Here is a 14974-nt window from a genome sequence, read left to right on the forward strand (position 1 = left end):
CAGCAAGCAGGATGGCTTTGGCACCTGGGAAGGCAGCCTTATCATTAAAAGAGGAACAGCATTGGTGTCTCAAGAAGAGGGGCATTTAATCTTCATTTTTAACATGGACATTCTTTACTTCTGATCCATGAGCCCTTTTCTTTAATAATTAAAGCAGATGTTCAATGTTTATTTGATAGACCACAAACAGGACATTTTAGTTAGCATCAAATTCAAATGAACTCATGTATAAGACACAAAGACTTTCCTATATTTCAATATGTGAACATTTCTTATATCAGAACCCATGGTTGGCAATTTTTACTTTCATTTCTTCTTTAGCCCGAAAGTTATATTTGAGTGTTTTTTTAACATCTTTATTGAAGTATATTTGCCTTACATTGTTGTGTTTGTTTCTGCTGTATAACAAAATGAATCAGCTATATGTAAGCGTATATCCCCATATCACCTCCCTCTTGCATCTCCCTCCCACACTCCCTATCCCATCCTTCTAGGTGGTCACAAAACACTGAGCAGATCTCCCTGTGCTATGTGGTTGCTTCCCACTAGCTATCTTTTTCACATTTGGTAGTGTATATATATCCATGCCACTCTCCCACTTCATCTCAGCTTACCCTTCCCCCTCCCCATGTCCTCAAGTCCATTCTCTACATCTGCAACTTTATTCCTGTCCTGCACCTAGGTTCTTCAGAACCATTTCTTAAATTATTTTTTAGATTCCATATATATGTGTTAGCATACGGTATTTGTTTTTCTCTTTCTGACTTACTTCATTCTGTATGACAGACTCTAAGTCCATCCACCTCACTACAAATAACTCAATTTCATTTCCTTTTATGACTGAGTAATATTCCATTGTATATATGTGCCACATCTTCTTTTTCTATTCATCTGTCGATGGACACTTACGTTGCTTTCATGTCCTGGCTATTGTAAACACAGCTGCGATGAACATTGTGGTACATGACTCTTTTTGAATTATGGTTTCCTCAGTGTATATGCCCAGTAGTGGGATTGCTGGGTCACATGGTGGTTTTATTTTTAGTTATTTAAGGAACCCCCATACTGTTCCCCATAGTGGCTGTATCAATTTACATTCCCACCAACAGTGTATGAGGGCTCTCTTTTCTCCACACCCTCTCCAGCATTTATTGTTTGTAGATTTTTTGATGATGGCCATTCTGACCGATGTGAGGTGATACCTCATTGTAGTTTTGATTTGTATTTCTCTAATGATTAGTGATGTTGAGCATCCTTTCATGTGATGGTTGGCAATCTGTATATCTTCTTTGGAGAAATGTCTATTTAGGTCTTCTGCTCATTTTTGGATTGGGTTGTTTGTTTTTCTGATATTGAGCTGCATGAGCTGCTTGTATATTTTGGAGATTAATCCTTCATCAGTTGCTTCATTTGCAAATATTTTCTCCCATTCTGAGGGTTGACTTTTCATCTTATTTATGGTTTCCTTTGCTGTGTGAAAGCTTTCAAGTTTCATTAGGTCCCATTTTATTTTTTTGTTTTTATTTCCATTTCTCTAGGAGGTGGGTCAAAGAGGATCTTGCTATGATTTATGCCATAGAGTGTTCTGCCTATGTTTTCCTCTAAGAGTTTGATAGTGTCTGGACTTACATTTAGGTCTTTAATCCATTTTGAGTTTATTTTCGTGTATGGTGTTAGGGAGTGTTCTAATTTCATTCTTTTACATGTAGCTGTCCAGTTTTTCCAGCACCACTTATTGAAGAGGCTATCTTTTCTCCATTGTATATCCTTGCCTCCTTTATTAAAGATAAGGTGACCATATGTGTGTGGGTTTATTTCTGGGCTTTCTATCCTGTTCCATTGATCTATATTTCTGTTTTTGTGCCAGTACCATACTGTCTTGATTACTGGAGCTTTGTAGTATAGTCTGAAGTCAGGGAGCCTGATTCCTCCAGCTCTGTTTTTTGTTCTCAAGATTGCTTTGGCTATTCGGGGTCTTTTGTGTTTCCATACGAATAGTAAAATTTTTTCTTCTAGTTCTGTGAAAATTGCCAGTGTTAGTTTGATAGGTATTACATTGAATTTGTAGATTGCTTTGGGTAGTAGAGTCATTTTCACAATGTTGATTCTTCCAATCCAAGAACATGGTATATCTCTCTATCTGTTTGAATCATCTTTAATTTCTTTCATCAATGTCTTATAGTTTTTTGCATACAGATCTTTTGTCTCCTTAGGTAGGTTTATTCCTAGGTATTTTATTCTTTTTTTGTTGCAATAGTAAATGGGAGTGTTTCCTTAATTTCTCTTTCAGATTTTTCATCATTAGTGTATAGAAATGTGACATTTCTGTGCATTAATTTTGTATCCTGCTACTTTACCAAATTCATTGATTAGCTCTAGTAGTTTTCTGGTAGCACTTTAGGATTCTCTATGTATAGTATTGTGTCATCTGCAAACAGTGACAGTTTTACTTCTGCTCTTCTGATTTGGGTTCCTTTTGTTTCTTTTTCTTCTCTGATTGCTGTGGCTAAAACTTCCAAAACTATGTTGAATAATAGTGGTGTGAGTGGGCAATTTTATCTTGTTCCTGATCTTAGTGGAAATGGTTCCAGTTTTTGATCACTGAGAACCATGTTGGCTGTGGGTTTGTCATATATGGCCTTTATTATGTTGAGGTAAGTTCCCTGTATGCCTAGTTTCTGGAGGGTTTTTTTTTCATAAATGCGTGTTGAATTTTGTCAAAAGCTTTTTCTGTATCTATTGAGATTATCATATGGTTTTTATCCTTCAATTTGTTAATATGGTGTATCACATTGATTGATTTGCATATATTGAAGAATCCTTGTATTCCTGGGATAAACCCCACTTGATCATGATGTATGATCCTTTTCATGTGCTGTTGGATTCTGTTTGCTAGTATTTTGTTGAGGATTTTTTGCATCAGTGTTCATCAGTGATATTGACCTGTAGTTTTCTTTCTTTGTGACATCTTTGTCTGGTTTTGGTATCAGGGTGATGGTGGCCTTGTAGAATGACTTTGGGGGTGTCCCTCCCCCTGCTATATTTTGGAAGAGTTTGAGAAGGATTGGTGTTAGCTCTTTTCTAAATGTTTGCTAGAATTCGGCTGTGAAGCCATCTGGTCCTGGGCTTTTGTTTGTTGGAAGATTTTAAATTATAGTTTCAATTTCAGTGCTTGTGATTGGTCTGTGTATATTTTCTATTTCTTCCTTGTTCAGTCTTGGAAGTTTGTGCTATTCTAAGAACTTGTCCATTTCTTCCAGGTTGTCCATTTTATTGGCATAGAGTTTCTTGTAGTAATCTCTCACGATCCTTTGTATTTCTGCAGTGTCAGTTGTTACTTCTCCTTTTTCATTTCTAATTCTGTTCATTTGAGTCTTCTCTCTTTTTTTCTTGATGAGTCTGCCTAATGGTTTATCAATTCTGTATATCTTCTCAAAGAACAAGCTTTTAGTTTTATTGATCTTTGCTATCATTTCCTTCATTTCTTTTTCATTTATTTCTGATCTCATCGTTATGATTTCTTTCCTTCTGCTCAGTTTGGGGTTTTTTGTTATTGTTGTTGTTCTTCTTTCTCTATTTGCTTTAGGTTAGGTTATTTAGTTGAGATTTTTCTCGTTTCTTGAGGTAGGATTGTATTGCTATAAACTTCCCTCTTAGAACTCCTTTTGCTGCATCCCATAGGTTTTGGGCTGTCATATTTTCATTGTCATTTGTTTATAGGTATTTTTTAATTTCCTCCTTGATTTCTTTCTCTTTTTAAATTTTATTTATTTTATTATACAGCAGGTTCTTATTAGTTTTCCATCTTTTGCATATTAGTGTATATATGTCAATCCCATTTGTTTCTATTTCTTACAGAGTTTTTCCTGTAATTGAAATCTAGTCTCATATCATTGTGGTCAGAAAAGATACTTGATATGACTTCAATTTTCTTAAATTTACCAAGGCTTGATTTGTGACCCAAGATATGATCTATCCTGGAGAATGTTCCATGAGCACTTGAGAAGAAAGTGTATTCTGTTGTTTTTGGATGGAATGTCCTGTAAATATCAATTAACTCCATCTTGTTTAATGTATCATTTAAAGCTTGTGTTTCCTTATTTACTTTCATTTTGGATGATCTGTCCATTGGTAAAAGTTGGGTGTTAAAGTCCCCTACTATTACTGTGTTACTGTCAATTTCCCCTTTATGGTTGTTAATATTTGCCTTATGTATTGAGGTGCTCCTATGTTGGATGAATAAATATTGTCAATTGTTATATGTTCTTCTTAAATTGATCACTTGATCATTATGTAGTGTCCTTCTTTGTCTCTTGTAATAGTCTTTAATTTAAAGTCTATTTTGTCTGATATGAGAATTACTACTCCAGCTTTCTTTTCATTTCCATATATCTTTTCCCATCCCCTCATTTTCAGTCTGTATGTATCCCTAGGTCTGAGATGGGTGTTATGTAGACAACATATATATGGGTTTTGTTTTTCTATCCATTCAGCCAGTCTATGTCTTTGGTTGGAACATTTAATGCATTTACATTTAAGGTGATTTTTGATATGTATGTTCTATTACCATTTTCGTAATTGTTCTGGGTTTGTTATTGTAGGTGTTTTCCTTCTCTTGTGTTTCCTGCCTATAGAAGTTCCTTTAGCATTTGTTGTAAAGCTCATTTTGTGGTGCTGAATTTTCTTAGTTTTTGCTTGTCTGTAAAGGTTTTAATTTCTCTGTGAAGTCTGAATGAGATCCTTGCTGGGTAGAATAATCTTGGTTGTAGGTTTTTCCCTTTTATCATTTTAAATGTGTCCTGCCACTCCCTTCTCGCTTGCAGAGTTTCTGCTGAAGGAACAGCTGTTAACCTTATGGGCATTCCCATGCATGCTATTTGTTGTTTTCCCCTTGCTGCTTTTAATATTTCTTCTTTGTATTTAATTTTTGATAGTTTGATTAATATGTGTCTTGGTATGTTTCACCTTGGATTTATCCTGTATGTGACTCTCTGTGCTTCCTGGACTTATTTCCTTTCCCATATTAGGGAAGTTTTCAACTATAATCTCTTCCAATATTTTCTCAGTCCCTTTCTTTTTCTCTTCTTCTCCTGGGACCCCTATAATTTGAATGCTGGTACATTTAATGTTGTCCCAGAAGTCTCTGAGACTGTCCTCAATTCTTTTCATCCTTTTTTCTTTATTTTGCTCTGCAGTAGTTATTTCCATTATTTTATCTTCCTGGTCACTTATGCATTCTTCTGCCTCAGTTAGTCTGTTATTGATTCCTTCTGGAGAATTTTTCATTTCATTTATTGTGTTGTTCATCATTGTTTCTTTGCTCTTTAGTTCTTCTAGGTCCCTGTTAAACATCTCTTCTATTTTCTCTAATCTATTTCCAAGATTTTGGATCATTTTTACTATCATCATTCTGAATACTTTTTCAGGTAGACTGTCTATTTCCTCTTCATTTGTTTGGTCTGGTGGGTTTCTACCTTGTTCCTTCATCTGCTGAATATTTCTCTGTCTTTCCATTTTGCTTAACTTACTGTATTTGGGGTCTCGTTTGCACAGGGTGCAGGTTCGTACTTCCTGTTGCTTTTGGTGTCTGCCCCAAGTGGGTGAGGTTGGTTCAGTGGCTTGTGTAGGCTTCCTGGTGGAGGGGACTGGTGTCTGTGTTTTGGTGGGTGAGGCTAGATCTTGTGTTTCTGGTGGGCAGGATGGAGTCCAGTGGTGTGTTTTGGAGTGTCTTTGAACTTATTATGATTTTAGGCAGCCTCTCTGCTAATGGGTGGGGTTGTGTTCCTGTCTTGCTAGTTGTTTGGCATGGGGTGTTTAGCACTGAAACCTGCTGGTTGTTGAGTGGAGTTGGGTCTTAGTGTTGAGATGGAGATCTCTGGGAGAGCTTTTGCCGTTTGATATTACGTGGAGCTGGGAGGTCTCCGGTGGTCCAATGTCTTGAACTCAGCTCTCCCACTTCCAAGGCACAGGCCTGACACCCGGCCAGAGCACCAAGACCCTGTCAGCCACAAGGCTCAGAAGAAAAGGGAGAAGAAAAAAGACAGAAAGGAAAAATAAATAAAATAAAGTTATTAAAATAAAAAGTTTAAAGAAATATTATTAAAATTAAAAAATAGTAATAAATAAAAAGAGAGCAACCAATCCAACAATCCACCAGTGATAACAAGCACTAAAAACTAAACTAAGGTAAACATATAAATCAGAAACTAGTCAGTCACAGACAGCAAACACCTAGTCTACAGTTGCTCCCAAAGTCTACTGCCTCAACTTTGGGATGATTCATTGTCTATTCAGGTATTCCAGAGATGCAGCATACATCAAGTTGATTGTGGAGATTTAATCCACTGCTCCTGAGGCTGCTGGGAGAGATTTCCCTTTCTCTTCTTTGTTCTCACAGCTCCTGTGGTTCAACTTTGGATTTGGCCCAGCCTCTGTTTGTAGGTCTCCTGAAGGCGTCTTTTCTTCTCTCAAAGAGGACGAGGTTAAAGTAGCAGCTAATTAGGGGGCTCTGGTTCACTCAGGTTGTGGGGAGAAGGGGTACAGAATGTGGGGTGAGCCTGCAGTGGCAGAGGCTGGTGTGATGTTGCAACAGCCTGAGGTGCACTGTGTGTTATCCCGGGGAAGTTGTCCCTGGATCACAGGACCCTGGCAGTGGCAGTCTTCACAGGCTCCCAGGAGGGAAGGTGTGGAGAGTGACCTGTGCTTGCACACAGGCTTCTTGGTGGTGGCGGCAGCAGCCTTAGCGTTTCATACCTGTCTCTGCTGTCCGCACTGATAGCTGCGGCTCGCGCCCATCTCTGGAGCTGGTTTAGGCAGTGTACTGAATCCCTTCTCCTTGCGCACCCCAAAACAATGGTCTCTTGCCTCTTAGGCAGGTACAGGCTTTTTCCAGGACCCCCTCCCGGCTAGCTGTGGTGCACTAGCCCCCTTCAGGCTGTGTTCACGCAACCAACCCCATTCCTCTCCCTGGGGTCTGACCTCCGAAGCCCAAGCCTCAGCTCCCAGCCTCCATCTGCCCCAGCGGGGGAGCAGACAAGCTTCTCGGGCTGGTGAGTGCTGGTTGGCACCTATCCTCTGTGAGGGAATCTCTCTGCTTTGGCCTCTGCACCACTGTTGCTGTGCTGTCCTCTGTGACTCCGAAGCTTCCCCCTCCCACCTCTCCCTGTCCCCGCCAGTAAAGGGGCTTCCTAGTGTGTTAAAACTTTTCCTCCTTCACAGCTCCCTCCCAGAGGTGCAGGTCCTATCCCTATTCTTTTGTCTCTGTTTATTCTTTTCTCTTTTTCCCTACCCAGGTATGTGGGAAGTTTCTTGTCTTTTGGGAAGTCTGAGGTCTTCTGCCAGCCATTCAGTAGGTGTCCTGTAGGAGTTGTTCCACATGTAGATGCATTTTTGGGGAGGATCTCCACGTCTTACTCCTCCGCCATCTTGAAAATCTATTTCTATAGCAATAGTCTTTGGATTTGTCTCCTAGAGTAATGGAAATAAAAGCAAAAATAAACAAATGGTACCTAATTAAACATAAAAACTTTTACACAGCAAAGGAAACTATTGACAAAACAAAAACACAACCTACTAAATGGGAGAAAATATTTCCAAATGATATGACTGATAAAGTGTTAATATCCAAAATATATGAACAGCTCATACAAATCAACATCAGAAAAACAAACAACCCAACCAAAAAGTGAGCAGAAGACCTGAACAGAGATTTTTTTCCAAAGATGACATGCAGATGGACAACAGGCACTTGAAAAGATGCTCAACATCACTAATCATCAATGAAATGTAAATCAAAACCACAATGATATATCATCTCACACCTATTAGAATGACTATCATCAAAAAGAACACAAACACAAATAAATGTTCACAAGGATATAGATAAAAGGGAACACTTGTACACTGTTGGTGTAGCCACTGTGGAAACCAGGTTTCTCAAAAAATTAAAATAGAACTACCATATGATGTAGCAATTCCACTCCTGGGTATATGTCCAAAAAACACAAAAACCCTAATTTGAAAAGATACATTCACCCTAATGTTCATAGCAGCATTGCTTACAATTGCCAAGATATAGAAACCACCTAAGTGTCCATCAACAGATGAATGGATAAAGAATGTGTGGTGCATATATACCCACACACATAATGATATACTACTCAGCCATTAAAAAGAGTGAAAATTTGCCATCTGCAACAACATGTATGGACTTGGAGGGTATTGCACCAAGTGAAATAAGTCAGACAGAGACAGACAAATACTGTACGATATCACTTATATGGGCAACATAAAAAATAAAAGAAACTAGTGAATATAACAACAACAAAAAAAAACCACTGGACTCACAGATGTAGAAAGCAAACTAATGTTTATCAGTGGGGAGAGAGAAAGGGGGAGGGGTAATATAGGGGTAGGGAATTAAGAGGTAGAAACTATTATGTATAAAATAAGCTACAAGGGTATATTTTACAACACACATATATATATCCTGGAATATAGCCAGGATTTTACAATAACTACAAATTGAGTATAACCTTTAAAAATTGTGAATCACTACATTGTGCACCTATAACTTATACAACATTGTACATCAATTATACTTCAATTTAAAAGAAATAATATGTAACAATCTTCTAATTGGTCTGACACCCCACAATGCAGCATGCCAGTTCTGATAGAAATTTTAATTCCAAGTAGCCCTAGAATTGCTTAAACCACTACCTTTCTCTACTTTCAGCATTTTTAAAACAAACTTAGTCAAATCAGGATGGCAGTTTAAATTGGTTGCTTCCTGGTAATGGCTCACACAACTAGGAACACTTAAACCCCTTTGTCTGCTGACAAGATGGGCTTGGTTCTCCTGTAATGGGTACAGCCAAGTTCCTCCTCCTTGTCAATACTCAATATCCTTGAATACAACTTTGCAGCTGCCTGATGTTCAGATTCATTCTTTCCTGAGAATTTGTTTTCTCAATTATCACTCTTATTGTGTCAAATGGTGTCTGCCTTCTACCCCAAGTGAGCCAGTCAGCTGCAACCCAGCAAGGATGAGGTTCCCATGTCATGTGTTGTGCCCTTCCCAGACTGCAGAAGTTCCTGCTGGGGGTAATTTCGGTGGTTATTCCAGCCTGGCCCTTTCTAAGCAGCCAAGCTTAGAACTATTCTAAACAGCATTTACCCAAGAAAACTGCTCATCAAGGAAATAAATCCAAATGGTATCTTCAAACTCAGGTGCCACTACCCCATGCATTCCAACAAGACAGCCCATCTGCGATGGTTTCTGCACTGCATTCCCTTTATAAGCAAAGCTGTTCCAGAGTGCATGTCACAGAGTTTATTCAGGAAACCAGATGCCTGGATCTGTATCTTGTGCTTCAAGGGTCACTTACTTTCTCCCACCAGCAAGGCTAGGAGGACTTCATCCGAAAAATGACATTGCTGTACTCAACCGTCCTTTGTGGAAGAGTCTCTAGCTCTTGTAGAAACAATTCTGCCACATCTCTCATCATGTGCATTTTAGATGAGAAAGGTTAAAGCAGTTAACCAGATTTTGTTAAAATATGTGGACAAACATGCTCAAAATCCTGATACTGGACAGCGGAAATGATTTAATTGTTTAATATTATAAGTGAACATGTGTGATTAATTTTATTATTATTAAGGAGATGATTCAGGGAGCAGTTTCTAGGCTGCATTGCTAAAGGGTGTGTCTGTCAAGAAGTTTTGCAATTTAGCCAAATTAGATAACACAACACATTGTTTCTTCTCTAGTTAGAAAAGCAAGGACAATATACTAAGCTATAGGTCTGAAGGATAATTAAACATTGAGAAAAATGAGGAGGAAATGTGAATCCATCAGAAGCCATTTTCCAACTTCCCACAGTTGCAAAAAGAGAATCTTTCTCTTAGAAAGTGGTGAAAAAAAATTGTATTGGGTATGATAGAGGCTGTAAAGACTAAAACTTGTTCACATTCTGAGGGATTTTTTTTCTTGTTTTAATTAGTCTTTTACAATTAAAGAAAACATTTCTAGTCCAACACATCATAAATCCACTAGACCAGGATTTGACAAACTTTTTCTCCAAAGAATCAGAGAGTAAGTAGTTTGGACTATTGGGCTGGACCCAAAAGTCTAAACTCTGCTCAACTCTCCCACTGTAGCAGGTAAGAACCACAGACACTATGCTTAACAAAGGCACAGGGCTGCGTTCCAACAAAACTTTATTTATAAAAGCAAAGAGCTGGATTTATCCGACACGTGGTAGTTAGCTGACCCCTGCCCCAGACTCTAAGTTTGTTGATGGCAAGGACCTGTATTCCCAAGGCCTGGTACTCAATAAATATTTGTGAATGATATTTTTAAAAATTGGAACTTTGGACCTCATTCTACCATTGTGTGACCTTGACCAAGTCATTTCATCTTCTAGAGCCTCAGTTTTTGGAAATATAAAATGGAAAAAGTAATGTTGATTCTACCTGTTTATAACAACAAAAATCACCAACATTCTCTATAAAAGTACCATATGAAGTTGTGTTTTACATGTGTGTCCTCATTTAATCCTCCCAACAACTCTACATTATCTCCATTTTGTCAGATAAAGAAACAAAGAACACAGAGAGTTTAAATTGTTTAAGGTCACATAGTAAATGATAGAACTGAGACTCAAACTCTGGAGCCTGCTCAGTTAATCACTTCCCACTGCTTTATTTTCCCTAAGCTTAGAAACGAAAATGAGCTATTACAAAGAGTTGTTTGTTTTTCTGTATTTTGTAAATCGTGGAACTGTCTTGATCTGTAGGACCAACAACTTTTTATACTTAGCTGTCTAATCCTCTTGAGCTCATATGGTTGTTCAGCCACCGTCACCGGGGAAGAGAAGGGAATAGGGGATAAATCATGTAAGGTCTTTTGGTGGCAAGCAAATGCTGCTGAACTAATGCAAAAGGTCGGAGATGGGGGCAAGATTTATTAGAAAAATACTACGTAGCTCATGGACTGAGGAAGAGCTGAACAAGGCCTTGTGTGGAAGACTGTACAACAGGAACTTGGGGACATTGACCACGAAACAATAGGTTGAAAACACCTCCTGCCTCTAAGAATCTCAGCTCATGTTTCAAATTCCTGGGAAAGAGAATCTCTCCTGTCCAGCTACATCAGGCATTTCTACCCTTACGTTAATCGACTCTGGCCAAGGAACAAAACTGGTGGCAATGTTACAACCATAGATGGAACCAGAAAACCCTCCATCAGTAATTCTACCATAAGTGGAAAGCCAAACTTCCACACCATGTTCTGTTTCCACCTGACTCTACCTGCTTCACATTGCTCTGTTGTGACATTTTGGCTTGAAAATAAGAGCATTAGACGTTTAATGTTTCCTCTAATCCTCTGTTAAAGGCCCCCAAACCCACAAAGGTGTTGTTAAAGTTCCAAATGCTTCCACTCTCCCATATTTGACCTTCTACTGCTTCCACCTATATCCTCCATACACTGCTTCTTGCCACCATCATTAATCTTTTGATCAGATGATCTGTTGATGCCAGTAATCTTTGATCAGCCCTGTTCACCTCTCCCATTATCCCATATAAACATGTTGATAGCAAAACTATCATGCTTGCTTGTTTCTAGGTTACCCACAGCAATGAAATTAATTCCCAAGACTCCAGCCTTGTATAAATCTCTGTGTTTTACAATTTCTATGGTTAAAAATGTAGCCTTAGTGTCATGACTATATTTTAGCACAAAATGGGATCATTCTTCTTATTTGTTTTTGTTTTACAAATGAATTCTTTTTTTTATCCTGTGTCAATCTTTTTTTTTTAACATCTTTATTGGAGTATAATTGCTTTACAGTGTTGTGTTAGTTTCTGCTGTATAACAAAGTGACTCAGCTATATGCATACATATATCCCCATATCTCCTCCCTCTTGCATCTCCCTCCCACCCTCCTTACCCCACCCCTCTAGGTGGTCACAAAGCACTGAGCTGATCTCCCCTGCAACGCAGCTGCTTCCCACTAGCTATCTATTTTACATTACAAATGAATTCTTAACTTAGTTATTTCGACAATAACTGTTAGCACTCGAGCACTAATTTCCGATCCGCACAATAACAGAATGCCTGTTGGACAGATGACTGCCCTTCTTGGGTCAAGCGTGGTTTTGTTTCCATCACACTGGGAGTCTGAGTCTTTGGGAAAGTATTTAGATACATGTGAACTATGGAAGGTTGGAAAATCTGTTTTAACTGCCGCTTCTCCCTTTTCCTGAATTTGTAGTTGCATTTCTGCCCCTCTGTACTTCACTCCTCAGCCCAGAACAACCTGTTCCTTTCTACAAGCCAACAGCTTCCGCATTCCACCAGGAAAGAGGGCCTGGAATCCAGGGAGAGCATAGAGCCTTGTGCCGCAGAATATCTGGAAGGATTTAAAGAGTCTGGGGACATTTCAATCCTTGGTGTTCTGTACAGTTCAGCTGTTGGTATTTTTTCCTTCAGACCTTTAAATTATTATGCCAAAAATGAAGATATTTCTAACTAATAATAATCACTTCAGTGTATGATCTTAAACTAGGCACTTTGCTGAGGACTTGACAAGCATTATCTCATTTGATTCTTACTAAAACCCTAGGTTCACATTATAGATGAGGAAACCAAGGTTTACAGAGGTTAGTAACTTGCTACATCACACAGCTAATAAGAGGGAGGCATGAGATTTTAATCCAGATTTGATGCCAATGCCTGAATTCCAAATCCTTTGCAGTTTCTTCATTCTTACTTTGTGACTTGCTTTGACAATTACCATTATAAAATGTCATTTTATAAAATGGCTTATAGGGAATTCCCTAGTGGTCCAGTGGTTAGGACTCTGTGCTTTCACTGCCATGGTGCGGGGTTCAATCCCCGGTCGGGGAACTAAGATCCCGCAAGCCCCATGATGCCACCAAAAAAATAAATAATAAATAAAATAAAAAATGACATAATAATTTTCTATCTTTTCCTCCAGAAGATTATTACGCTTAATTCTATAGCTACCTTCCTACACCCAGACAAAAATCATATCTCTAATTTCACCATGGAAATCAATGAATAAGTAGAATTAATTCTTTTATTCAATTTGTATTTATTGCTTTCTTGTTATGTGCCAGGTCCTGTGCTAGGCTCTATGACAAAGATAGGAATAAATGATCTCTTTCTTCAATTTGGAGGGCAAGGCACTAGAAAAGAGAGAGAAGAAGAGAGAAAAAAATGAAAGAGACTAAGAATTGATTAAAAAAATTATTAACGTTACTATTCAAAAAAATTTAATCAAATTTTACTCTGCAGACCACTTTTCAAGGTTGATTTTAGTCTTTAAACATTATCCTGTAAGGATAGAAATACCTTACATTCTTACTGTACAGGCCTTTCTGAGATACTGGTTTCTGCAAAGAAATGTAGATTCTTTTCAACAAAATGTCATAGCGTACCCTCTGTAATTCATTCATCACTATTAACCAATCGAAAACTGCCCCATTGTTATAAATTCTTACAAATTTTGATGGACAAAGGAATGGAATTGACTTATAGACAAGGCAAGTGTACAGACTATTAAAAGCTAAAGAAAATGAATTTTGAAAAAAAATAAAGTGCATGATAAAAAGCACATGAAATGAATGAAAAAGAAAAAAATGAATTTTGTCTTCAAGACTGGGGTTAGTGTAGGAAATTACAGCGGTATTAACCTAAGAAATATCAACACCATATCCTCAGAAACCTAGACTTGCTTAATACTAACAGAGGGTCAAAGTTCATTACAGCCAATATCACAGTAAAATTTTCAGAATGACACCAAGAATTTGACTGTTTTTCTTTTTTCAATAATAGGGACATCATTAAATTCTGCAGACAGAATCTATGGTAGAAGTTAGTCCTCTGTATTTTAACATGAGTAACAGAGGAACAAAGTACTTAAGGAAATTTTTAAATCTTCCTTTTTTCCCTTATGTTTATGATTGAGGAAAATAATTATGCAAAATAACAAAGTCTAAGCCAACTAGGATTTTTAGGCTCTCTCCCAGAGTTAATTTTAGTTAAAATTATTTTTTTAGCTTCTAGATGGGTTTTTTCTCCCCTTGTTTACTTGATTTTTGTTTTCTTTTCTTTAAATTTATGTTCCCTTTGCACATTCCACTTATGCCAGGTTTGGGAGGGGAAAACACCTCCCAATAATTCTGCAAGATGGTTGATTGCTGTCTTTGGTTGATCAGGATGAGTTTCCAGTAAAGCATCCAAAAATATTGGATGCCTCTCAGTAAAACCTTCAAATCCTTAGAGGTGTTCCTCATCGCTAAAACAACAGACCATAAAGTTTGCTTTATGCAAGTAGATTTATGTCTTTCTTTGTACTCAAACACAACCATAAAGGTTTATCTTCTGATCAGAGGGAAAAAAAATAAACAAAGCAACAAAGTTCTCCCCAAACGAGAGAGTATGAGCCAAACTAACAAGGCTTTTGTTCTTTCCATGTTAACAAGAAATAGGAAGAAAGAAAAAAAGTAGGTCTAGGAAGCAAGGAGGCTCCATGCTTTTTTATGTGACTTTGATTCCTGATCAGCAAACTTCAGTGTGTGTTATAAATCTTGAGGATTTATATTATTAACCCAACAAGAATTTTTACAATCAGGGAACGTTTGTCTGGCTTCCCCCTCACCTCCTCCCTCCCCACCCATCCCCCCAACCAGCACACACAATTTTTGTAGAATATTTTGTTGGCTATAATTAAACTATGTGTGTTAATTAGGATTAGATTTTAAATGCACTGCTTGGGAAGTTGAAAAATACAGGATCTGAATGAGCCCAAATTGAGATGACACTTGAATTTTCGCAGATGTTTCCATAATCCTAATTTCAAATTGATTGTACTTCCTGAACAGTGAGAAGCCATTTTCAGTTATTTATTCAGACGTGTGCACTACTTTTCCCTCTGCCAGTGGG

Source organism: Phocoena sinus, chromosome 4 (genome assembly GCF_008692025.1).
Source record: "Phocoena sinus isolate mPhoSin1 chromosome 4, mPhoSin1.pri, whole genome shotgun sequence".
Taxonomy (NCBI): Eukaryota; Metazoa; Chordata; class Mammalia; order Artiodactyla; family Phocoenidae; genus Phocoena; species Phocoena sinus.